The sequence below is a fragment of the Carettochelys insculpta genome, chromosome 1 (assembly GCF_033958435.1).
Source record: "Carettochelys insculpta isolate YL-2023 chromosome 1, ASM3395843v1, whole genome shotgun sequence".
NCBI lineage: Eukaryota > Metazoa > Chordata > Testudines > Carettochelyidae > Carettochelys > Carettochelys insculpta.
Genome location: NC_134137.1, coordinates 61,309,338 through 61,335,422, shown reverse-complemented (window position 1 = coordinate 61,335,422; position 26,085 = coordinate 61,309,338).

Below are 26,085 nucleotides of genomic sequence, written 5' to 3'. Positions count from 1 at the left end.
CTCCAGATCTGAAGAAGTGGGTCTGCCCCATGAAAGCTCAGCACCTAATAAATTACTTTGTTAGTCTTTCAAGTGCTACAGGACTGCTGGTGTGTTTTGTTAAGATACAAACTAACACGGCTACATCTCCTACTAACTCCACAAAAGTAAACTTCTTGGCAGGATGCAAAGTTGTAATAAAACAAATGCATGTAGTAAATGTTTCTGAGGCATCTAGATGTGCCTACCGGTTACAGCATACTCTTGTCTCTCTCTTGAGTCATTTCTGAAATGGGCTTATAACTAACACATTGAATAAATATGTTGTTCTTAGTCCTTTGAAATAGTTTACTATGAGAGACCCAGGCTCCTACATGGAATTGGCCAAATAATGCAATTTTTACCCCACTGGCAATTTTAAAAAATGAAGAAAAAAAACCTCAAAAGCGCAGGGTTCATTAAAATTTCTTTGTGGCAAATGATGCTGTTGAAAAAAAAATTTGGTTTGGGTTTAACACTTGTTTCATTTGAGACACAATATTTTGTTTTGATTTTGAGCCTTTTAAACAATTTTGGTGGCTTTAATAAAATTAAAGGAACTTTTAAAATGAAAATAGTGTCAAACCAAAAAAACAAAGTGCTTTGTTTTGAAAATGTCCAAAGCAATATGTTCTGATTTATTTTTCTAACTGTACTTCAAAGTGTGTCTATGGGGTGTTTTTTTGTCCCAAAACAGTTGAGTGAAATGACCTCAAATTTGTGAATGCATGTGTTTTTTGTGGGAGGGGAGAAGGAAGTTTGTGAGAAAAAAATTTGGCTTAGAAATTTTCCTCAGCTCCTCAGGGTCAGGGTTACACAGGTAGTTAGGTGCCTCTTGGGATTTACGAAAGGACTAAATACTATGTCTGAGTTGCACTGTGGTGTGAACAACGAGAGTATGAATTGCAGAACACATCAAAGTTGTGCAGGGCTACCCACAGGGTAGGGAAGCCAAAGAGAGCAGTTTCCCAAGGGCCCTTATGATTTAAATGCACGTGTAATGTAGTGCAAGGTGGTACGGAAGGCTGGCTGCTTCTTGGTCCACTACTCCTGACTGGGGTGGGGAGCGGGGGCAGGGGAGCACATTGCGCAGACCCCAGTAAAGTCTGTCGCCAGCCCTGTCTGTATGGATGCTGCTGGAATGGACTAAGAGCACCTCATTTGCATTACTGCAAACTAATTAAATGAGGTACCTTTTAGTTTGAACCGGCAGCATTCACAAGGGGCAGTCGAGCACAACTCTGGTGCTTTCTGCAACTCATCCCCCTGCACTGCAGACAGAAAGCTTCTTGCTTCGTGCAATTGCAGTGCAATGTTAGGTCCCTTTTTTAGTTTAAAGGGAGCTCCACGCTGATTGGACAAAACTGCATCAGGGAAAGGGACAGTCAGTGCCCCTGCTGAGAGCTCACAATCTCAGAGGCAAAAGCAGGGAGGCCAACAGCCTTGTCAGGCCCTGGGCAAGGTGCGTGCATAGGGCCTTGGTGAGCAGGAACAAGGCTGGTGGTAGCCAGCCCTCAGTGCTGCCTGGAGCATAGCACGTTGTGTCTCCTCCCACTCAGCTGGCCCTGAGTTCTGCCCAAAATGTACCACATGGTGCTCTGGCAGCGATATAAAGGGCCCAGGACTACAGCCACCACCACTGCTGCAGTAGCAACTGCTGCTAGAAGCTCTAGGCCTTTTGAGTCACTGGTCTCTGGAGGAACTGCTCCGTTTCCCTCCCCATCCCTGTTTGTGGGCCTGGGCAAGAGAAACAAAGCCTGGGAGAAGTATTATTATCTGCCTTTTATAGATGGGGGACCTGAGGCACAGAGAGATTAAGTGACCTACCCATGGTCACATAGGAAGTCTTCAGCAAATCATAGAATCATAGAACACTAGAACTGGAATGGACCTTGAGAGGTTATTGAGTCCAGTCCCCTGCACTTATGGCAGGACCAAGCACTGGAGAACTGTGAAAACTGGACTCTGAACTCTTAAAATTAAGATGCTGAAAAACGGAAGCGAGTTTACAGAAGACTCGCAAGACTAATTAAAGAACTGGAAAACCTGCCATATAGTTATAAACTCCAGCTTCTCCAACAAGGAGAAGGCTAATAGGTGATGTGATCACAATCTAAGAACTAACCCATGTAACAGAAATTAGAGAACAGAGTGCTTTCCAATCTAGAATATTGAGACCATGGCCAGAAGTTGAAGCTAGACAAATCCATGCTAGGAACAAGATGTAAATTTTGAACTGCAAGGGTAATTAACTGCTGGAACAATTTACTGAGAATTGTGGTGGACTCTCCACCATAGACATGTTTAAATCAAAATTGGATATTTTACTAAAAGATTCTCAAGTTCAACCACAGCTTTTGCATTTAAAGCAGAAAATAACGCACAACAATTTATTTATTTATTTATTTATTTGGTGGTCCTCTGTACTTATAAATGTCAGTCTGTATTGGAAGTGAAATTGATCTGAAGAAGTGGGTCTGTCACTGAATAAATCATTTTTTTAGTCTTTAAACTGCTACATTTCTGCTGCTTTGTTTTGTCACAGAAATCGAGTTCTCATTTTATACAGGTCAGATGGGATGACCACAACAATTCCTTCTGAACATAAAAATAAAAAAACAAAAAAGCAGTAAAGTAGCACTTTAAAGAATAACAAAATAATTTATTAGGTGAGCTTTAATGGGACAGACCCATTTCTTCAGACCAGAGCCATACCAGAACAGACTCAATATTTAAGGCATAGAGAAACAAAAACAGTAATCAAGGTTGACAAATCAGAAAAAAAAATTATCAAGGTGAGCAAATCAGAGAGTACAGGGGCGGGGGGGGGGGGGGGGCGGTGTCAAGAGTTAGATTAAGCCAAGTATGAAAAAGAGCCCCTATAATGACCCAGAAAATTCCCATCCCAGTTCAAACCACAAATTAATGTGTCAAATTTGAATATAAAAGAGAAGTCTGTGTGGACTCCCCTTGACAGTTGTAGTGAAATCCAGATATACATAAAAATATAAGTGTATGAAAACCTATGCCAGTGCCTCATCCGTAAGACTCTTCTTTCTCCATCTGCATCCAGGTCCTTTCAAACATCAGCTTCGATTCTGTCATTACATACAGTGATTGATTGATTGATTGACGGATTGATTAAAAGCTATCTGTTAAAGACCCAGCTGTACACTATAACTCAACTCTAATAACCACTCAATTTTTCAGGATCTTGTGACAGTTCCAATGTCCCCCTGACATTATTTTTCCTAATGGCTTAAGTCTAAAAAGTGCTAAAAATTGCTAAGTATTTTGAATCCTGCAGCATGTGAAGCCTGTAGAATGTCTATTCAGGATGTTAAAACCACTTTCAGTTTTAAGAAAAAATGGATGGAAAATAACTAGGCTTGATTCACTCACCACGGTACACAACAGTTGTAGGCCCATCACCCTTGCCATGGGAAAACTGCTCCAAATCGTGCCTGATTCTCCACTGGAGCCTTGCTGATGGGAGCTATCTGGAAGAAGGGTTACCTCAGTGCATGCCCAGACCGTACCTCTTCATTGGCTTCCTATGTTTGAACTGAGTAGACTGCGGGCATGGATATTGTGGGCATCTTGCCATTCTCCAGATGGACTTGCTGTGTTTAGTTTCCTTATTTTCTTTTCCTTGCTGCAAGCCAAATCCTGAAGCCAGTGGCAAATCTCCCATTTGTTTCTATGGGACCAAGACTTGGCCTTGGATAAATATGACTCGGGGTAAAATGATTAATGAGTTTTGACAGAATATTTGTACTGAAGTATATAGATGAAAACCTGAATCTTCATGGGCCTGTCAGCTGTCTCGCAATTTCGCCCATTGTAGCAGCTGAGCTAGTGCTGTGTTGTCCTGAATACCTACCAAATTATCTTTGCTTTTAACACTGCATTCAAACCCTCAAACACTTCCTTTCCCTACCCAGTTTGCAGGCAGCCCTTTGTGCATCAGTCCAGACCTACGCTGTAGGGAGAAGCAGATGGCACTTGAAGTGATGTTTTCACTCACTAAACATGAATATGAAAAACCTTTCTTTTTTATAATTACTTTCCAAGCGTATGAAAATCCATAATGTAGAAAAGTCTCTGAGAATCATAGGGTACAAATAAACGTGTGTTGCAAGAGTTTGTTTTGGAGTCTGCACTCATCCTGAATTCCTATGCTTAAAGGATATCCCTATTCTTTATGTCATTGTTTTTATTAACTTGTTTCAAACAATCAGATCTGTGCCAAAAGGCTGCTTCAATTGGTGTAGGTTTAAAACAACTCTGACCTTCACAATAAACGTAACGAAAGCAATCCTGGTGTCAGTAGTAAATGTTCGTTTTACAGAAGTCTCCACTGTATGAAAATGAACACCTCGGGGCTATTCTGAAACATTTTATAGTGGAGCAGAGCTGTACTTTTGGGGGGGAAGGTGAGAAAGATAGTGGCTAGAAACACTCAGTAAATCATATTGTAACACCTAGGCTACGTCTACACATGCACGCTACATCGAAATAGCTTATTTTGATGTAGTGACATCGAAATAGGCTATTTCGATGAATAATGTCTACACGTCCTCCAGGGCTGGCAACGTCGACATTCAACTTCGACGTTGGGCAGCACCACATCGAAATAGGCGCTGTGAGGGAACGTCTACACGCCAAAGTAGCACACATCGAAATAAGGGTGCCAGGAACAGCTGCAGACAGGGTCACAGGGCAGACTCAACAGCAAGCCGCTCCCTTAAAGGGCCCCTCCCAGACACAGTTGCACTAAACAACACAAGATCCTCAGAGCCGACAACTGGTTGCAGACCCTGTACATGCAGCATGGATCCCCAGGTGCCGCAGCAGCAGCCAGAAGCCCTGGGCTAAGGGCTGCTGCACACGGTGACCATAGAGCCCCGCAGGGGCTGGAGAGAGAGCGTCTCTCAACCCCTCAGCTGATGGCCGCCATGGCGGACCCCGCTATTTCGATGTTGCAGGACGCGGATCGGCTACACGTGCCCTACTTCAACGTTCAACTTCGAAGTAGGGTGCTATTCCGATCCCCTCATGGGGTTAGCGACTTCAACGTCTCACCACCTAATGTCGATTTCAACTTCGAAATAGCACCGAACACGTGTAGCCGTGACGGGCGCTATTTTGAAGTTGGCGCCGCTACTTTGAAGTAGCGTGCACGTGTAGACACGGCCCTACAGACTTGGGTTACTCACACCAGGGATTGAACCTGTAGTCAGGGGGACTAAAGACCTGCGCTCTACCACATGAGCTAAAGGCTAGTTGGCTCTCAACCAAGGCTGTAGAGCAGAGACTTCATTCACCCTACTATGAGGTCTCAGTGCCTTGGGGTACTACACTATCAAATCAGAGAGCTTGATTCTGCTCTCCTGGCTAGGGTAAGCAATGCATTTCTATAACCATAAATCTTGAATAAGGGGCAATATGTAGTTTCACTCTCCTCCAAAGTCACAATCTGGTTCTTGCTTCTGCCGGGCTTCAGGGGAATTAAGTTACACCAGGTAAAGGGCTGCCCCTCCTGTTCTAGGGATGGGAGAGCACCCCATTAGGATGGTTAACCCACAAGGTCTAAGACATCTTGAGGAATTTCCTGGGGATCCAGGAGCCAGCAGCAGGGGTTTGGCCGCTGTGCACTCACCGTGGTGGCAGGACCTGGGGGAAGTGGAATGACGCATCAGCCTGTTCTACCCCACCATCTCCCAGCCAGGTTTCTCTGTTTCACCTCGGTGGCAGGAAGAGGAGTGACCCCGGCTCAGCCTGCTCCATTCTTCTCCCCTGCATGTAGGGGCAGGAGGGTAAGGTAGGAGGTGGGGCCTGGGGTGAAGGTGAAGTTGTCCCAGGCCCTGCACTCCCCTTGGAACAGCTGTCCTGGTCCAGGAGGCATCTGGACCTGCAGAGGACTGATGACTTATGTCACCATACTACTACCCTGCATTCATGTTCATGGTTTGGCCGTAGGTGACTTGCCTGTTTGAAGCCAGTCAGACTGCTTATCCGAGTAAGGGTCGCAGCATCAAACGTAGCATTTGTTTCTGTGGTGTTGGTTTGTGGGTTGGTTGTTTTGAGAATAGTGGTAGACAAGAAACATTCAATGTATTTTAATACCCAGTTGAATGATTTAGGGCCTGATTCAAAGCTCATTTGAGTCAGAAAAAACAGTTTTAGTCATTTCAAGACTTGGATCAGATCTAAAATTCTTCAGATTTCTGAGAGGAATCCAAGGTGGAAAACCTTGGGAAAGGCACGCAGACATTTTCCCTGTAATCCTTCACTTGTACCAATTATTGGAAAGATCTTGACAGACATCTCTTCTTATCATGTTTATTACAGAAATTTTCTGAATTTGTCCAGCCAACCAAAACATTAATTTCCACTCAGAGTCATACACACCCTGCCCACCTTCCTCACCCACTCAGGTAACATTAAAGGTCTTTTTCAAATACAGAATAACAAGGAAGTTCAGAGTTAAGGCTGTCACTTTTCTCTGCGGTGAGGGTCAAAAAGGAAGTGTGATGAGGTGTACTTGCCCTGCATTGGACAGGAAAGGGGTTAACCCTACATTGTGGGCTGAAGAAGCCACACTCTTTTCATCCTACTGGGCATGCTCCAGGTGCACAAGTGTAAAAGATCACAGCTCGGCTCAACTGGGGCTGATTGCTATGGAGGAAGGATATACATCACCTGCTCTAGCCAAGGCTCAGCAGACCCCCAGGGCTTTGGAGGCCCAAGATGCCACAGTCCATGGAGAGGCCAAGGTAACCACAGAGACCTGTCAGGGTTTGGAGGCTGTGGAAAAAGGGCAGACCAGGGAACCTGGAGGAAACAGGAATTCCTGGCCCACAGCAGCAGGAAGCAGCTGAAGGGAATACAATGGCAATTGTTGGCCAGCTGGTGAGTGAGCTGAAATCTTGAGTCAATGAGAGAAACTCTTTCCCCACCTGAGTTATGGCCACTAACAGGGCCCAGGGATGAAATCTGATGGAGACAAAGAGCCATTCACAGGGCATTTGTTTGAGTACCGAGATACTGGGTACCTGAATAGTTTCAGAGGGGCTTCACAAATAAAATTAAACTAAATTAAAAATAAAAAACAAAATAAAACAAAAAAAAGTCCTGCAGCATATTAAAGACTAACAAATTTATTTATTAAATAATATTTTGTGGGTAAGACCCACTTCTTCTGAAAATATGATAAGCTAATAAATAAATGAACACATTCAGCATTAAAGCCTGATTCACACTTCATATTTCTAACAAAACAAAACAGCACTCATGTAGCACTTTAAAGACTAACAAAGTAATTTATTAGGGGATGAGCTTTCCTGGGACAGACCCACTTCTTCAGATCTGTAATTTTCTATTTCTAACTTCATGTACAAGGCTGATACATGCACACAAAAACAGGATACAAAAATTCAGCAGATTGTAACTTTAAATGATGACAAGTATCAGAGAGGCAGCCGTGTTAGCCTGAATCTGCAAAAACGAGAAGTCCCTAGTCACCTTATAGACTAACAGATATTTTGGAGCATAAGCTTGTGTGGGCAAAGACCTACTAGGCTTCTGGCAAAGTGGGTCTTTGCCCATGAAAGTTTATGCTCCAAAAATCTGTTAGTGTATAAGGTGCCACAGGACGGGTGTTGTTGTTACGTGGATGGTTTGCATAAAACATCTTTGAGTTATGCATATTCATATCCATAAGCCAATTTTCATAAAGCACTCGGGTGGGGGCATGACAGGGTGGGTTTCCGCACTTCGACCAGAGGTCCTTAGGGTTCTGGCTAGAAATGCAGATTGATTGACATCTTGCCACTGCAGCCCAGCTGAGGAAAGTGAACCAAGGGACTCTGTCCAGTAGGCCGTAACACTCTGCAGCTAGGCATGGGTGTAGAGGCTTGGGCTGGGAGAAATGCAGATGTAAGAGGTGGTAGAATCTCCATCACTGGAGATATTTAAGAAGAGGTTAGATAGATGGCTTTCAGGGATGGTTTAGAAAGTGCTTGGTCCTGCCATGAGGGCAGGGGCTGGACTCAATGGCCTCTCGAGGTCCCTTCCAGTCCTACTCTTCTATGATTCTAAGATATATACACCCACCTCTTTTCTCCGAGAGAGATGGTGCACTTGTTTCCCACATCCCCCAATTGTGTCACAGGAAGTTAGAATGCTGATTTTCATTTGAAAGAGTCATGCTCCATGCTAAGTTTTCCATCAGGCCTTTTAAATGCCCCGGAAGAATTTATGGTTGCTATTTGCACTTAAAAGGCCCCTACATATTTGGGACCAGAAAAGAGATACTATATATATGAGTGCACAGTGGAATTGATTTATTTACTCACTTTATTTGCGCTCGCAAATGTCTGAGCATAAATTTTGGAAGGCAAGTTTTGGAGGCTGCTTGAAAATTTGCTTTTGTGACGCTTAGTTGCTGTTTCATCAATTTGTAGCTTTTTCATTTTATAGTCATTTGGCAAAAATAAATGCCAGGGCTAGAATCTTGATGGATGTATGAGGCACCCCTATACCCTACAATTCACTGACACCCAAGACTAGCAGAGCTCCATCAATGAACACTGTTTAGAAATTCTTTCTGATAGATGATTGACGTAGCAAACGACAATGGTGTTCATTTAAAAAACTAGTCGGCTGTGCGACACTCATATTATATTGAATATGAGCCGCGCATATTCCGTGCCCTGAAAAACCTTACTGCACAGTAACTTCTTTATGAATTTTGATAATTCAGTTCAGTGCCATGCACTTAAATAGCCAGAGCCACTAGCTGTCACACTATAGATTGATTATTTCCAGCCTTGTTTACTTCATTTTAAATGCTGTTGATTTTCATCGAGCCAAGTTTAAAATGACCAAAGCACACACCAACATTTTATATTTGAAAAAAAAGCAAAATGCATTGTTTGAATTAAAATAGGTGGAAATAACTGTGGAATTACCATGTTTATTTGCTGTTTGTTTTTTTTTTACCATCTACACAGACCCTCCCTTTTGGAAGGGGCATGCAAATGAGCGAGATCAAAAATGCAAATGAGGTGTGAATTTAAATATCATCCTCATTTGCCTATTCCCATGTGATCTGGCTGCTAGAGGAACCATTTTTAGAAGCCAAAGCAGCCATGTGGATGGGGTTCCTTTGAAAGGAAACCCCCCTTTTGAAAGCACCTTCTTCCTGAAACAAAACAAAACTGTTTTGTTTCAGGAAGAAGGTGCTTTCGAAAGGGGTGGGGGGTTCCTTTTGAAGGAACCCTGTCCAAACAGCTGCTTTGGCTTCCAGAAATGGCTCTTCTGGAAGCCAGATCACATGCGAATATGCAAATGAGGTATCAGATATTTAAATCTGCACCTCATTTGCATTTCTGATCTAGCTCATTTGCACGCCCCTTCCAAAAGGGAGGGGCTGTGTAGACGCAGCTTGTGTCTGCTTAATCAATGCGAAGCTAATGGCATTTTTAAAAACCAGTTCCTTGGAGATTTTATTTATAGTACCCACATTTGGCAATCCAAGATGGCATTGCATGAGGTTAGGAAGCAGATCTTCCCATTCCTCTTTCTGCTGCTGACTCACTGTTTGATTTTTGGGCAGGTCATTTGGATTTCTCATGCTCCGGTTTACTCCCTTTATAAAGAAAAAAAATGGTGGAGTGGTTAGGCGTCCAGGCTGGGATTCAGAGGGGTTTTCATTTTATACTCTGTCACATACTAACTCTGACTTGGGGCACATTGCTTTTTGGAGGTTACAGTGCAAAAAAAGAAATGAAACCTCAGAGGCGAGTCGACGGACTCAGGCTTTGGGCCTCACTTGATGGAGCCAGAAATAATCATCTTGGGCTGGAACACCTTATCTGCTTGGGCTGAAACCTGCATTCTGAAACCTGGAAGAGGGAGAGAAACTCAGAGCCCGGGCCCCAGCCCCAGCAGGAACATCTACACTTATTTTTTTAGCTCTGCAATGCGAGTCCCAGTCGGTCAATTGGGCTCTGAGAGTTGCTCCTGAGAGACTGGGGGATGGGGTTTGTTTGTTTTTTGGTGGGGGAAGTACCAACAAGACAAAAGGGTTTGCCCAAGATCACATAGGACGTGCCCAGGCCTCCATATCCCCTCTGTAAAAGGGGCTTATAACACTTCCCTGCCTCCCTCACAGGACTGTGGTAAGGAAACATGTATTAAAGATGCACTCTCACAGCATGGTAATGGAGGCCTTGTGGATAATTTAGTTAGATGAAGTGGATATAAGAATACCTGCCTCAGGGGAGTATTGTCAGATTTAATTACTTACTCCTTGTGGAGCTGTTTGAGACCTTTGGGCTAACATACTCCCTAAGTGCAAATTATTATTAATGGAGTTTAAGGCCAGGTCCCTACTCCTTGCTGGGCAGAAGGGGAAGGTGAGATAATGCATATTCCACCTGGCACTGTTTAGCAGAAGCGCTTGTGGATGGTTTTGTTTCAAGGCCTGACCCTGCGCCGATTGGAGTTAATGGTAAAACTGGCATTGACGTCAGTGCGTGCAAGGCTGGGTCTGTGCTGGACTCAGCCACAAGATGCAGGCACAGCATAGCCATTTTTAAGTCTGTGTGTGTGTATGCTGCGGGGTGCACAGCTGAGTGCCACATCAAGCTCTGTTACATTTTAGCATGTTGGGAAAAAGCCAGACTTTTAGTCCTGCTAAACTGCCCAACCATTAGGGACTACTCCAGAGGCTCTGATCTCAGCATACGTGGCTGATTAGAAACGTGCATGATGCTGAACTCCTCAAAAATGCTAATACCTTGATGCCCTTTCATGTGGTTTAAGTTCTGCATTTGGCGTGGAGCCCATAAGACAGTGCCAGGAATAAAGATGAAGGAACCTCTGCCAGTCATCCCTTTGTAAGTGATCAGCGCACAGCAGGAAGCGGGAGAATTTACTTCAACTACAGCCAAGCCAGTGGTTTAATTTTTGTAAACATGTCTTAAGTGCTCTGCCTCTTATCTTTATGCCACGTCTTTTGTACCAGAAAGATTCTCTCCAAAGCTACTCAGGCAGCAATATTGGAGTTTTGACATTCGAATTGTTCATTAATCATTTTCTGCCCCGGTTCTCTTTTCTTTGGCCTTCTTTTGTTGATGCAACTACAAGTGGCCTAGCACAGCAAATGAGAGTCTTCCAAAATGTAATGTCACTTAAATACAGAAGTGTGAAACGCTGCAAGGAAAAAAATACTTATGCTACTATATCTCAACCTTCCAGGATCCTCAGGAGGAGTCTCCATCTGCCAAAACTTCCTTTGGACTCTTACGATGATATAAACTAAACTTGGGAGTAGAAAACATTCCAATAATGGGAGGAATAAATCAGATTATTAAAAACTATGTTTATTTTAAAAATGAAATCTTCATATTTATCTCATTGGGTCTCTCAGGCCTTTCTGAACTAGTGTCTTATGGTGGAACCTTTGCTGTGTACTGGAAGGATGTATGTGTGGAGGCAGCAGTCTTAAGGATCAACTTTTCATCTAATTAAAAAAAAAGTTGTTCTCCATGAAATGTGGATATATGTTTGCATTTGATTTTTATGGAGTGTGACAGGATCTTATGTCATCTGTGACAGGCCACGATATAAACAATGGAACATGAAGCGTCGTTGAAATTTAAGGAACTAAACATTATTACTTTTGGAAGGAAAACTAAAAAACTGGCCTTATCTTTAAAATAAAACTGGCAGACTAAAATGTACTGTCAGTAAGCCAGAAGATAGCAAGAGCTCACTATTTACTAGACAAAGTGGGCTCTGGCGCATGCTGCATCTGCAATTTATTGTTTTATTTGTCTTTTCAAGTCTCCAGGCTGGAGATAAGAGCTGATGATCCCTCAGAAAAACATTTTGTTCATTAGTGTTTCTCTACATCTGTGTCCCTTTCACTCTAGTTCTGCTCAGGATTCATGTTCTAAGAAATCATCAAATCTAGCAGCTTCATTACTCACCTGAAACGAAATCCTTTGTTTGTTACCTCCAAGTTAGTTACTCCTGAAATTATTCCGATTGGAAGATGCCTGCTTCCTTCTGAATCCACATTGAACCAAGGCCCCAGCCTGATGCTAATGGGTGTTACTCTGCTACTAGAGGTGCCATCTTTGTTACGATGGGGTGAAACTGAGACTGTTAGCGAGTTTCAATGTACAGAGGGACTAATGAGTTCTGTTGGCTGACAGCAAGGCCTGCTGTGAAGAGGGGAAGTAGGAAATTTTAAAAACTAAAAAAAACTCCCTTGTCTCACAAGGAGGGAGGCCTTGCAACCCCTGCGTAACTTGAATTTTCGCACAATTTGGGGTGGAGGGGAGAAGGAAACCAGGTTGCAGCCTGGTTCCCAGCTCCCTTGGGCTTGCAGGAGCTGGGAAACAAACCAGTCTACCAGAGCAGCTAGGTACTCTAAAAGTCCCTTCCCCCGTCTTCCCCCAGTGGTGCAGCTGTCAGCATGACACAGGAAAGCAGGGGGAAGACTTTTAGCTCGCCTAGCTGCCCACAGCTGCAGGCAGCTAGGCAAGCTAAAAGCCCCTTCCCCCAGCCTTCCCCCAGCGGCATGGCTGTCAGGCTGACAGCTGCGCCACTGGTGGAAGGCAGGGAGAAGCAGCCAGGAGCCCTCGTGGGCAGGTTAGTTTCCCAGTCCCGCAAGCAGAGGGGAACTGAAAACCAAGTGGCAGCCTGGTTCCCAGCTGCCCTGCACTGAAGAACTGGGAAACTGACCAAACATGAGGTGGTCAGTCTCCTGAGCCCCACAAGTTCCAGGGAGACGGGAACTAGCCTGCCCCCTTGTTCCCAGCTCCCCACCACTCTGGGAGTCAGGAAACTAACCAGCCCTGGTAGTTTCCAGGAAACTAACCAGCCCAGAGTCCCAGTCCCATAACTGCAGCTGTGGGCAGCTAGGCGAGCTAAAAGTCTTCCCCCTGCTTTCCTGTGTCATGCTGACAGCTGCACCACTGGGGGAAGATGGGGGAAGGGACTTTTAGAGTAGCTAGCTGCCCGCAGCTGTGGACAGCTAGGCAAGGTAAAAGCCTTCCCCTGCCTTCCTCCAGCAGCATGGCTGTGAGCCAGACAGCTGTGCCACAGAGGAAAAGTAGGGGGAAGGAGCCACAGAGCAGCTTCAAGTTGCACTTAATTCATATTAAAGTGAGTTACACGCAACTTAAAGCCGCGTATTTCGAGGGTTTCCTGTATCCACAATGGAACTGTACTTACCCAGGTTTGGGTTTATGATTTCTGGGGGCATAATCCAGAATGATACTGTGGCTGAAGGAGCTAATGGAGCCCTAGAATGCTGATAGGAATAAGGGGATTTTGAAATGTGCGGGGTCCTTTCAAAAAGGGCCCCCGTGTAGCCGACCTCTGCACATTCGAAAGCGGCACTTTATATCTTTGGCACCGGTACGACTACTACTGGAATACCGCACCTAGTTTTCAGGCCTAAAATTCATGCAGGAGCTTGGTAATTTGAAGAGGTTTTGGCCAAGAGCCACATGAATGAATAAAGATCGGAAAACCTGCCTTACGATGATAGACTCAAGAACTTCTACTGGTGTAGCTTGACAAAGAGAAGGATACGGGGTGACTTAATCAAATAACAGAATTAATTTCACTCAGGTGTGGGAAAAATTAGAGAGAACACTGCTGGCAATCCTAATAGAACTAGGCCCCAGGCAGGAAGCAGAAGCTGAACAAATTCAACCTAAGAACAGCCCTTATTTTCAAGTGAGTAATTAATCATTGCAACAACTTAGGGTGTGACTTATTCTTCATTGCTGGGACATTGTAAATTGAGTTGGGATGTTTTTTTCCAGAAGATGAGCTCAAGCTCAAGCAACAATTAATTTAGGGAAGTCCTATGGCCTGTTTTAAGCAAACAGTCAGAGTAGTTGAATTCAGTGGGTCTTCTGGGCCTTAAAAATCTATGACCTACTTTGAAATGGATGCCCAGCTGGTTACCTTCTTTGAAGTAAGAGACCCAATCTGTTCTGGTGCACAGTATCTCTGCCAAAATATATGCAAAGATGAGATCCATTTCTGCTATTATGAGAGAATTCTGATCCTCGGGAAATTTAATTTCATTCACTGGGATTATATGACTGCAGGATAGATCCTGATAGCCGGAGAAACTGCAAAAAGTTGGGTAGTCACCCACCAACTGCCAGAGACAGACACCAGGGTTGGGAGGAAAACAACATGACTTTTCTTTATAAATCTGACGTGCAACCCCTCTCGTTGAGACACCAAAATAAAACCATTCCTTAGAATTAGATTTTCTCCTTATCATGTGAATTAAATTCAGCCAAACAGGGACACAGAAAAATACCATGCAATGAGCAGCATGTGGAGCTGCTTCTTCACTGCCTTGCTCCTTGTGTAGTCATTTACACCTGTGCAAGGTGAGCACAGTCAGTGTGAAATGATATCTGATCCAGGGGCTGCCACTATACACCCACCTGTCAAATGTGCAAAAGCTGGTAAGGGGCAGTGGAGACCAAAGTCCCAGGCAATGCCTGCTGGATAGACTATCTCGTTCTTTTCACTAGCTGCCACCAGCAGCAAGATAAAGTTCGTGGATGGTCAGAGATAGCACAAAGTTTTAGAGAAGTCGTCACAGACAGCTCAAATCCTGGCAGATTTTGTATACTTTTGGGACTTGAGTCAAACACAGCTCTGTTTATCATTGTTGTATTTAATTTCTCATGTTAATTTTATAACTTCATGTCAGGGAATAAGCTGAAGGATCTGATGGGCTAGATTTTATCACATACCATGTGAAGCTGGAGGGTATTTTCCATGCAAAGCCTTCTGCCCTTACCAGGCCTGCCAACAGCAGGGAGGAGAAGGGGTAGGGGCTCCTTTGCAGTGCCACGGCAGTGTTGTTCCGGCTGTGCACAGCTGTGACGGCGTGTGGGCAGGGAGGGGCAGTGCTAAGGGTTGACTGCCCTTGGCCCTCCCCCTCCACACTTGGCCTGCCCCTTGTGGGGCATGGAGCTAGCCCCTCCTGCCACCTTGCCCTGGGACTCAAGGCAGCTGTTGGTGCTGCTGGCTCCTGCCCATTCCTCCCACTCCTCAGGCACACAAACACGTTTATTTAGGGTGCGGTGCAGTTTGATCTGGCTGCAAGCATAAACTACTATGAATCCACACAACAGGCCTCCATTTCCTGGTAGGCACATAAGTCCTGTCATACCTTGGTATAAAACCAACGTGGTATTGCAATCAGGTCTTCAGCATATGGAGCCTGGACCCAATCCTGCAACATTTACAAGTAAACCTCCCTCACACCAGTAGGCTCATCCAATCCAATCAGACAACTTGCGTGAATAAGCACTACTTATGGAAGCCACTATTATGGGGTGAAGAATTCACACTCATGTGAGCTACTCAGCAGGCCAAACGTCTTCTTCTTCACTAGCATTTGGCTTCTTGATTCTTTTATTTCTTCAGAGCCAAAATACTAGTGAGCCTATAGCAGAAAAATACCAAGTCTCAGAAGTCTGTGGTCGGGTAGTAAATATGCAGACTGTACTTTCTGGTAACGTTTGTATGGCATATATTGTAAATTACATACTAGGACTACAGAATGGGAGGAGCAGGCAGAGTGATTTAGTGTAGCAGGTCTAGAATGATCTTATTTTACTTTAGCACATAGAGATATTGGTGCCTAGGGTTCAAGAAGGCTGTTGGTCAACGAGGCTGTGTCTAGATTGCCGAGAACCGTTGGCAAAAGATACATGAAGTGCGCAATGCATTTACGTGTCTTTTGCCGACAGTTCTGTCAGGAGAGGTTTTTCCAACATTTGGCCCATCCACAAGGGGCCAGATGTTGGGGAAAATAACCCTCCGTTGAGACACTCTGTCTTCCTTGTGGAACGAGGTGTACAGAGATGTCGACAGAATGCTCTTGACTGGCAGATCTCTTCCAAGAGATCTGTATTCTGGGCCAACACTCTGAGACAAAACTTCGGTTGACTGTTTTGTCAACAGAATCCTGCAGTCTAGACATAGCCCTAGGGAGGGTTCAGAGAAGAGCCATGAGAAGGACCCATGGATTAGAAACCTACCTTATAAACATGAAGAGCTCTATCTCTTTAGCTGAACGAAGAAGGCTAAGAGGTAGCTTGATTACAGTCTAGGTGTATCTTCACACAAATGTTTAATGGTGAGCTCTTCAAGCTAACAGGGAAAAGTATAACATGAGCCAGTGGCTGCAAGTTGAAGCTGGACAAATTCACACTGGAAATAAAGCTTAAACTTTTGTGAGGCTAATCACGTCAGTGGTTAATTTCCCTAGGGTCACCGGGGTTTCTCCACCCCTGACCATTTTTAAAACAAGATTGGCTGCTTTTCTAAATGATCCTTTCTAGGAATTATTTTGGGAGAGTTCTATTCCTGCGTTACACAGGAGTCAGACTAGATGATCACAGTCATCTTTTCTGGCCTTGGAAAGAATGAATCAAAAATGAATGAAAAAAAAAAAAGGGAAAGCTTTACATCATCCGAAAGCTGGGTATGTATTTCCTAGGGGCTTCTGAAGCTGTTATATACTAATGGGTGGCAGAACAGCTATCTGTGGAGCTGGGGCACTTTTAACAGTCCCCTTCTCATGCCATATGCACTACTATCTTCAATCTGCTGGGTGAGGGGGCTACAGTGGGGTATATGGGTGCAAGCAAATGTTGTCCCCATTAGAGCTGGAGGAATACCATAAAATAATTCCCAATGAGTGTTCACCAAAATAAAACCTCATATTTTAATCACCCTGCATTCTCACGCCTATATGCACCTGCTAGGAATTTTCTAGTGAATGAGGTTGCTGGCAGGATATCTTGCAGAATCAACAGGTCTTAAGTGTATATTAGAAAATACCAGGTGAACAGAAAATAGGTGAGTGCAGCTGAAATACCTAGATTAGAAAAATTCAGCAAACTTTGAAGATGCGCTCATCCAAATGATGTTGGGTCTGGCATTGAGGGTGCTCACGCTCAGGGCAAAGATGACGATGAGGGTTTTTGCTGAAAGTTCTTTGAGAGCTGAGTCAGGCGTGAGAATCTAACATGAGGTCAGATTGTCTGCTTCAAGATTACTTACCTTTGGGCTGAAGGTAGGAAAAGAAACATCATGCTGAAAGGTCCCACTCTCTACTCAATGGGGTGATGTCTGGAAGGTGGGGCACTAATTTCTAGCCTTCCTTCCATAGCTCTTTGTTGCTAAAGGAGATAAACACACCTGAGGTCTTAACAACAGCTCTGTTGTTTAAAGCCTCTGCTCAGTCTAATACAATGCAGGTTTAAGTCCTGTATCTTTCCATAAGCTTTGTTTTGTAGCAGCTGCTAAGTCTATATTAAGCATTATAAGCCAGTAAGAACTTGCCTATCAATACCATAAGACTGTAAGAAATCTTGGCTGTTCCTCTGTAAAAGAAATTGCATTCTCTGAAGTGAGCTTTCCTTTGTGTGAGTGAGGAAATTGTGAATGTGGGTTTGTGTGCAATGGAATGAGTCCCTGAACCCAGCCCATCTGAACAACCAGCTGCCGGCAGCACCTTGATGGCTGGAGAACAATAGGAGCTGAGCCCTGCAAAAGAATCCACCCAAGAAAGAGAAAAAGGCTCCATCAAGAGAAGATCAAAATCCCATCTACCGGTAGCTGATGACTCATGTTCATACAGCACCCTGGGGCAGTGGAACAAAACAAGAGCTATGGACTGAAACATATAAATAGATGGGTGCAAAGCTACAGGAGTCCTTCATGCCATCACCCCTCTGCAGAGTTAGTCCCTCCTGGCAGGGGAGGCAGAAGAGGCCCAGGCCCAGGGCCCTTCCCTCTCTCTCCAGGATGGATGGTGCTGCCTGCTCCTGAGTACTACACAGACGAGAGCAAGCTGAAAAGGGGGTCATACAATCAGCTCACCACCCTGGATTCATGACTGCAGCCAGACACACTGGACCTGCTATGCCTTGGCTTCCTCTTGACTGTCTTGCTCTTGCTTTCCTTGACTGTCCCTATGCAACTCTTCACCTGCATGAGCTCGCCTGTGTAAGTGTTTGGAAGCTAGTTCCCCTTTTTCCTTTAATCCAATAGTGGCATTTAATAAAATACATGTGAGTGTAAACCTAGTGTGGTCTCTAGTGTAAAACAGGGGCACAATCTCCTTCTGTATCCGCCTGCTCTGTGTCAAAGATTGTGGAGGCTCTGACATTATCTTCTGTTAATGTTCCCTTCCATGCTGAGAGTGCAGCAGGCTTCTAGCAACACTATTGTGACTAGGTCTCTCTCTCGCTCACTCCTTTTTAAAACTCCCACGGGGATATTTCCACTATTATTCCAGTTCAGCCTTCACCACTGGAATCTCTGTGCTTGTCTCAGTGAGACCACAGCTGCAATCAACCACAGGACAGTATCTGCTGCATGCAAATGCTTTCTTTGGGGACTTTCCCACTTACTGAGATTTTCTGAGTTGATTTCCAAAGAAAGCTAACTACCATCTTCCTCCTTACAGATCTTAATCAGTAAAGGAGATCAGATTGAATTGTCGTTCTGCTGCTATCATTGTGGCTTCCCCACAGCAATCTCTTCAGATGGAGAGAGCAGAAACAGAGGAGAAAAAGTTTAATATCACTGATTACCATGGAGCTGCTGGCTCCTTTAAGTGAAGTCCAGGCCCAAGGTGATACAGAAGAGGGGGTAATTTAAGGGGAATGAGCCTATCCAGGCAGCTAATTGCATAATGAGCATCTACACTTGATAAAAGGCCTACAGGGCCCACTTGGGGGAAAAAGTACTCACAGAAAGAGTTCTTGTAGGAGAAGATGTTGTAGAGATGACAGGCATAAGGAGGAGGGCAGTGGCAGCTCTGAACACAAGAGAGATATTTTTTCAAGTTCATTGGTATTTAATAAAGTAGAACCTCAGCAGGGGAAATTTGTCTTATGCTCTTTTGGAGCCAGGGAGTTCTTAACAGACCCTTAGAGAAGGGAAACTGAGGCAGGGTGTGCCTGCAGCACCACACAAGGTCAGGAGCGAGTGCTATAGGGAAGGCACAAATTGTGTCACTAATTCAGCTCATTTATTTCACTCATGAATCTATGGGCTCCTTGTCAGCTGCTTCCACTCCTCAGCATTGGCCGTTCTCATGATTTCAGAGCAACTCACAATACTGCTTTTTTTTTTCTTTTGTTCCTTAAAGTCCAAGCTCCTGTAGGCAAGGGATTGCTTGAAAATTTCAGCTATTTTTTAAAAAACATTTCTAAGCCTCCTGATTGTGAGGAAAAGCTTGACCACACAATCTGTGTGATCCCTAAAGACTCAGAAAACAGAAGGCAAATAAAAGGAAACTAAACTGTATTCTCAAATTTATAATCACAAAATTTTTCAGGACCTGACCCATCATTTTTGGGATACTTGCAGTCCTGCTTCTGCCATCCTCCTCCCAGTGACAGGAAGTTTGCCAGAAATGACTGAGATGTCTTGCTGGAACTTAAGTCACAGAATTAACAATTAACTTTTCTCGTACATTCCCCCATATTTTAAATGGGGTTATAATTATTTCTCTTCCTTTCAATGGTGTTGGGAAGGTTTGAGCAGGATTTGCAGTTGTAGTCAAAGTGTTTGGTGTTTATAGGCATCAATAAGAAAAAAAGTTATATCGATACATGGAATCTATACTCACATACTGCCTTTACGTTGAGGGACTTTGTGTTTGCCATAGCTTAATAGGGTGAGTACAAAGCAGCTAAGGTTCTGAATGCACCAGCATTTTTATATATCTATTTCCACAGCATGAAGACTGGACATTCAGAAGGTACCTAATTAAAGTTCTAAATAAGGGAATAAAAGTGTCAGCCACAGGTTTTTTGACATACACTGAAGTTTAGCAGAGATTTATTTGCCAAAACTTTGTACTAAGGGCAAGTGAGCTGTCCTGCTGAATACAACATTAAATATTATAGAAATCATGATGGAGCTTTTCTCCATTTTACAATTTCTTAATTAGTATTTCTAAACTGATTTTATATTTTAAATATAATCTTAAGCCTTCATAAAATAATCACTCCCGATTGCTACATATTTAATGCCCTGAAACAAATACGTCATTTTAAATTAAACAAAGTAGTTTAGTGTGTTCATAATCTTGATTACTGCTTTTTTTTTAAAAAAGGCACACTTATTTTTGTGTGATATGCCTAACAATAGACATGTTTATGAAATTTCATCATATGTTTATGTTAAATAAATTTCCAAAGATTTTAGGCATCAGAAGGAATTGTACATTTTAGCAAGGTAGTGATTTTGTTGGAGGATTTTCTTAAAACTTGTTCATAAAATAGTCCGAAGTAATGAAAGGGAAATTTGTTCTTGTAGCTATCTGGAAGAAAAGGAATTTTGTCCCTGTAAGGGCTCTCTTACCTGGGTGGTGAAAGGAAAATAGAGATGGATAGAAAGGACAGGAACATGTTGGAAGCAAGTTTTTGTACTACAATAATTAAAATTAATATGTGTGTTTTATATAAGGGTGATCTTTTGAAGAATTTATTTAAAAAACTGTATGTTTAAAGATCCAAGCATTTAAGGCTGAACTGAATACTCTGATTGCGTATCTAAAAATCTATGCAAGGATTTTTTAGAGATGTGATTTTTATAATCTTCAACAAACTAATGAAATATTTAAAGCAAATTTAAACTAAGATCCTATAGACATAGTAATGCACAATTGTTTTTGACAGTAAATTCAGGGTTGGCCCAATTCTGTTAAATGGCTTGATTACCACTTAATTGCTGTTTCGTAAGTTCAGTGTCATGCTAATAGGTCTGACAAGCAGTAAGGCCTTTCACTTTTAAGCTAATAGATCCACTTTTGAGGAAGATTGCAACAGCCTGCTGTTGGTGTCTTCAGGAATTATCCGAATAGGGATAGGAAGAGGGGAGAGGTTGAGCTCTAAGATGTAGGGAAGGCATTGCTTCTTATACCCACCACCCATATAATCCTACTATTTATATGGGCAACTGATGAAAATCTTATTTGTAAAGCTGGAAGAATATGGCCAGTTAGATATGCCTTACTACAGAGACGTCTGTTTTTTCCTGATATATGGGGTGTTTTGTTTTGTTTTTGTGACAATGACGTACATTGTGCCTTATTCGTGTCAGACAAAAGGATGACACAGGACAAGTGGGTCACCAGATGACTGAGAAGAAAGGAGTTGGACAGCACAGGTCATTCACTAGTAAAAAAATAAATAAAAAAGTATTTTGTGTATACATAGAGGCAGTTTTTGTCAGAAGCTATTATCTCTTCTGCAAGCTCCTCCGGACCAGTGGAAACATGGACTAATTCCATGGAATAACTGGAGAGACATCAATTGTACTCCGCTGTAGGGAAGGCCTTCTGTAGTGTGATATAGCCAAGAAGAGGCAGTGGATGCAAAGTTTAGGGATTCAGTCTGGATTCAGGCCTAAAGAGATCCCGGACAGACTCGATATTCATATCAAGAGCCACCAAAGAGGCAGGTACACCATGGCAGGCTCCACGTATTCTTGATGGAATGGATTTTGCAAAGGATCTAACAGCTTGCATAGGCACACATTGTGGAATATCCTTCAGTTTTATGAAATTCCAGCTGAAGTCATCAACATCATTCAGGCTACATACAGTGATGCAAACTGCAGCATAACAGAGATCAAATAGACTATCTGCTATTGCTCAGCAGCACCACCGACTGAATGATGAAACAGTGAACTCGCAGCACAAACAGAGGCATTGCATGAAGCAATGGCAAGCGCTGGTAAACTGAGAATTTGCAGATTGCAGCTTTTGGGGGAGTTTGTTGAATAGTGTGATGAGACAGACACCTCAGCAAACACAGTAGGTGAAACAGGGCATATGTTCTGTGCCAAAATGACAAGTCCTGTGGGACCTTATAGACTAACAGATAAGTTGGAGCATAAGCTTTCGTGGGCAAAGACCCACTTCATCAGATGGATGAGAAACCCAAACGCTCAGTGATAGCATCATATTAGGAGGCAAAACTGTCAAGAAGATAGACCAATTCGTTTACCTGGGTAGCACCATATTGGCCGACAGTGAGACTTCATGGAGGAAGTGACATCAGAGATAAGAAAGGCCTCCAGAGCATTCACTCTCAACTCAAGGACCGGTGGAAATCAAAGAGATCCAGCACCAAAACTAAACAGAATTTTCAACTCAAATATCGTCTTGGTGCTAACATACGGCTGTGAGAACTGGAGAGCTTTTAAAAAGTGAAATAGAAAACCAGACGTCTTTCAAAATAAATGTGTTACCAAGAGTCTGGGCATTGGACAGAGATTTTTATTACCAATCAGATGCAAGAATTACCAACCAGCAGCTCATTGGGTCTAGAATAAGAAGGGAGCATTGAACATCTTTGGGCTATGTATTCCAGATGCCAACACACAGACTCCTACATGAAACTGCCGGGCAGAAGCCAGGTAGTGTGAGAAAACAAGAGTGCCCGAGAGAAACTTGAAGAAGAACCCTTAGCAGGGAAGGCAGAACAGTTGGTCTCAACACCAAAATGCAGAAGGAAGCTGTAGCTAAAGGCAGTGAGGGTATACAAGAGATTATTTTTTGCCCTGTTCACCGATATTGATACAAGAAGGATTAAATAAATTAAAAATAAATTCACTAGTAAAATAATTCTCCCCTTTGTTTTTAAGTGCAGGGGCCAAATCTTACCGCTGAGCGCAGTTATTAGGACAGTGTTCATACACTGAGTAATTGTATATGGAAGTGACTAAAGCAGTGTGTATGCACATACAGGGGATCGCCTTTGTACGTCACCCCAATGTACGTAGTTTTGCACTTATGTTGGGGACATACTGAGGACAAAGAAATAAAAATTTCGTGCTCTTTCGTCGTCACATTTGCTTCTTCCGCCCCGTGTGCTCTTCGAGGACAAGCTGCTGACCCTCGCGTCTGCTTTGGCTGAGCTCTCCAAGACCTCCAACTTCACCAGCTACATCCGGCAGCTCAACTTCTACAGCTCCTGAAGTTGCTGGCCAGAGAGCAGGGAGCCCACAGGTTCCCCAGGGCTTGGGGAAGTGCAGGGAGCGTGGCCGGCTGTCCCATCCTTGCTTCTTCCTCGGGGCTCGGGGAAGGGGCATGGGGAAGTGCCGCGGCTGCCCCATCCCTGCCGCTTTCTTGGAACTCCCAGGGGCACTGGGGGGCTGCTGTGGCCAGGGGCTCAGGGAGGGCGGGCAGCTGCTGCCTCCTTCCCACCTCCTTGGGGCTTCCAGCGCCTGCTCAGCACCTTGCTGCACCAGGAACCGCTGGTGCCTGGCAAGGCCAACAAGCCACCCCATGAGCCTGGGGGGCAGCCCCAGGGGCACCCTGCAGAGTGGCAGCTCACTGGGAATGTGGGAGGTCCCTATCCCCCTGTATTTACATGTATTCTTATGGGGCAAAATTCCCCTTTATACTTCATTTCGCTTTACATCCTGACTTCATGGTCCCTAACCATGACGTATAAAGGGGACCCCTGGAGTTGGTTTTGCATGTACATGCATGATAATTGAATATGCAAATTAGACACTGAATATATGAGTCCTTGGGCTTCTGCCCTTTGGGGAATCCATTCCATGTGTTTATAAATAAAGGGATACCTGCTGGCACACATCCATTCTGCCTTACTGGGCAAAGTAAAATGAAGTGTCATGGTAACTTTTCAGTAAAAGGTCAGGTGCTGTTGACTTCTATTGTATATTTTGAAAACAAAAAAAAAGAGCAGTGCTATAACACTTTAGAGACTAACAAAATAATTTATTAGGTGATGAGCTTTCATGGGGCAGACCCACTTCTTCAGATCTGGAGATAGTTCTGTAGTGGATATAGCGCTGAAGGTGAATTGGCATGACAGTTACATAACAGACCGTGTTTACACTAGCCAAAAACTTTGAAATGGCCATGCAAATGGCCATTTCGAAGTTTACTAATGAAGCGCTGAAATAAATATTCAGCACCTCATTAGCATGCAGGCGGCCGCGGCACTTCAAAATTGACGCAGCTCACCACTGCGCAGCTTGTCCAGACAGGGCTCCTTTTCGAAAGGACCCCGGCTACTTCGAAGTCCCCTTATTCCCATGTGCTCATAGGAATAAGGGGACATCGAAGTAGCCGGGGTCCTTTCAAAAATGAGCCCTGTCTGGATGAGCTGCGTCAATTTCGAAGTGCCGCAGCCGCCCGCATGCTAATGAGGCGCTGAATATGTATTTCAGTGCTTCATTAGTAAACTTCGAAATGGCCATTTTCATGGCCATTTCGAAGTTTTTGGCTAGTGTAGACGTAGCCAGAGAGATACAAACAAAAAACATTGAAATGAAAACTGACAAATCAGGTACAGGTGACAGAAGGAGGGGGAGTGAAGGGTGAGGAAGAGGGGGAAGAAAATTACTTACTGCAAGTGTCTATTAAGTTAAGTGGCTTGCCTGAGATCACTGTGAATATCAAAGAGAGGGAAGTTGTCTTTGTAATGCGTAAGGTAACCGCTATCTCCACTGAAGCTGAGATAGCAAGACATTTGCATCTTTTTTGTATTTCCCGTGCATCTGATGTTCCTGTTGAACTCAGGCCCAGACCATGGTTTTAAAAAGTGAAAAATATGATCAAAAACACACAGATAAAGGGTTGTGCAAATAATGATTGTTAGCTTGGTCTCTCCCAAGGACATGGCACACCGTTAGTCAGTCACCCGCTCACTGCTAAGCTTAAAAGAATGCCCGAATGGTCAAGTTCTTCCTTCCCTCTGAATCACTGAATTCAATGGCAGCTTGCTGTACACCATCCACATCCATGACACAAGAGTTCTACAAGCTTGGAATTAATGGGTGACCTGGACCCCAGGACAGAGGGCCTGCACACCAATTAAGTGGGTGTCACAAGGCAGCTGCCCTTTATGGGGAGGTAGTACCCAGTCTGCTCGTGACTGCCTTATGTAGGCCCTTCCTGCGGGGCGTAACTGTGTCCCATGTGGCTGAGTAGTACATGAGTATCTGGACCTAATAAAGGTTTTCCAAGCTCAGTTAGATAAGAACTCCAAGGCTACATCTACACTAGCCCCTTCCTTTTGGAAGGGGCATGGCAATGAGCGCGTTAGGAAGATGCTAATGAGGCTCTGACATGAATATGCAGCACCTCATTAGCATAATGGCAGCCGTGCACAATTTGAAAGTGCCGCTTTCGAAACACATGCTGCCCACGTAGACAGGAGCCTTTCAAAAGGACCCCCCTGATTTTGAAAGCCCCTTCTTCCTCAAACCAAATAGGAAGAAGGGGCTTTTGAAGTCCAGGGGTCCTTTCGAGTGACCCCCACCTACATGGGAGGCATGCAATTCAAAAGCAGCACTTTCGACTCGTGTGCAGCCGCCATTATGCTAATGATCCACTGCATATTCATGGCAGCGCCTCATTAGCATCTTCCCAACTCTCTCATTACCATGCCCCCTCCAAAAGGAAGGGGCTAGTGTAGACGTAGCCCAAAGGAAAACAGGAAGTGGGAAGAACTCACAGAGGAGGCGTGAGTCTCTCTGGGAAATCCACCAAAATGAGAAGTCTAACGAGGTGCTCCTAGACAGAGGGCTGTAGTCAAAGACATCCAAGAGGGCCTGGTCTCGGTCAGGAGGTGCCCAGACCCTGACTCCCAGACAACTTCTTAGAGAAGAGTTGCAATGGGCTGACCTCACCTAACTCAATCTGAGAACGGATCACCCACTTGGCATGCTCCCTTTACACACTGTTATTGGTGGTCTTGTGGCACCACCACATTAAAGAGTGTTGGTCTTTAGCAGAATTGGCCTTGGTGATAAAATCAATGCAAACCAACAGTTCAGTGCTTTGTTACTCTGGGATCGGTGCTACAGTAAGCTTTAGACAAGCCCTATATGCTAAATGAGGCAAAATTTTAGCTATACCTTTAGTGCTGAAGGGGCTTTTATGCTTCTCACAGCAGAACACAGAAAGAGATAGTTTGATCTACATGTCACATGCGA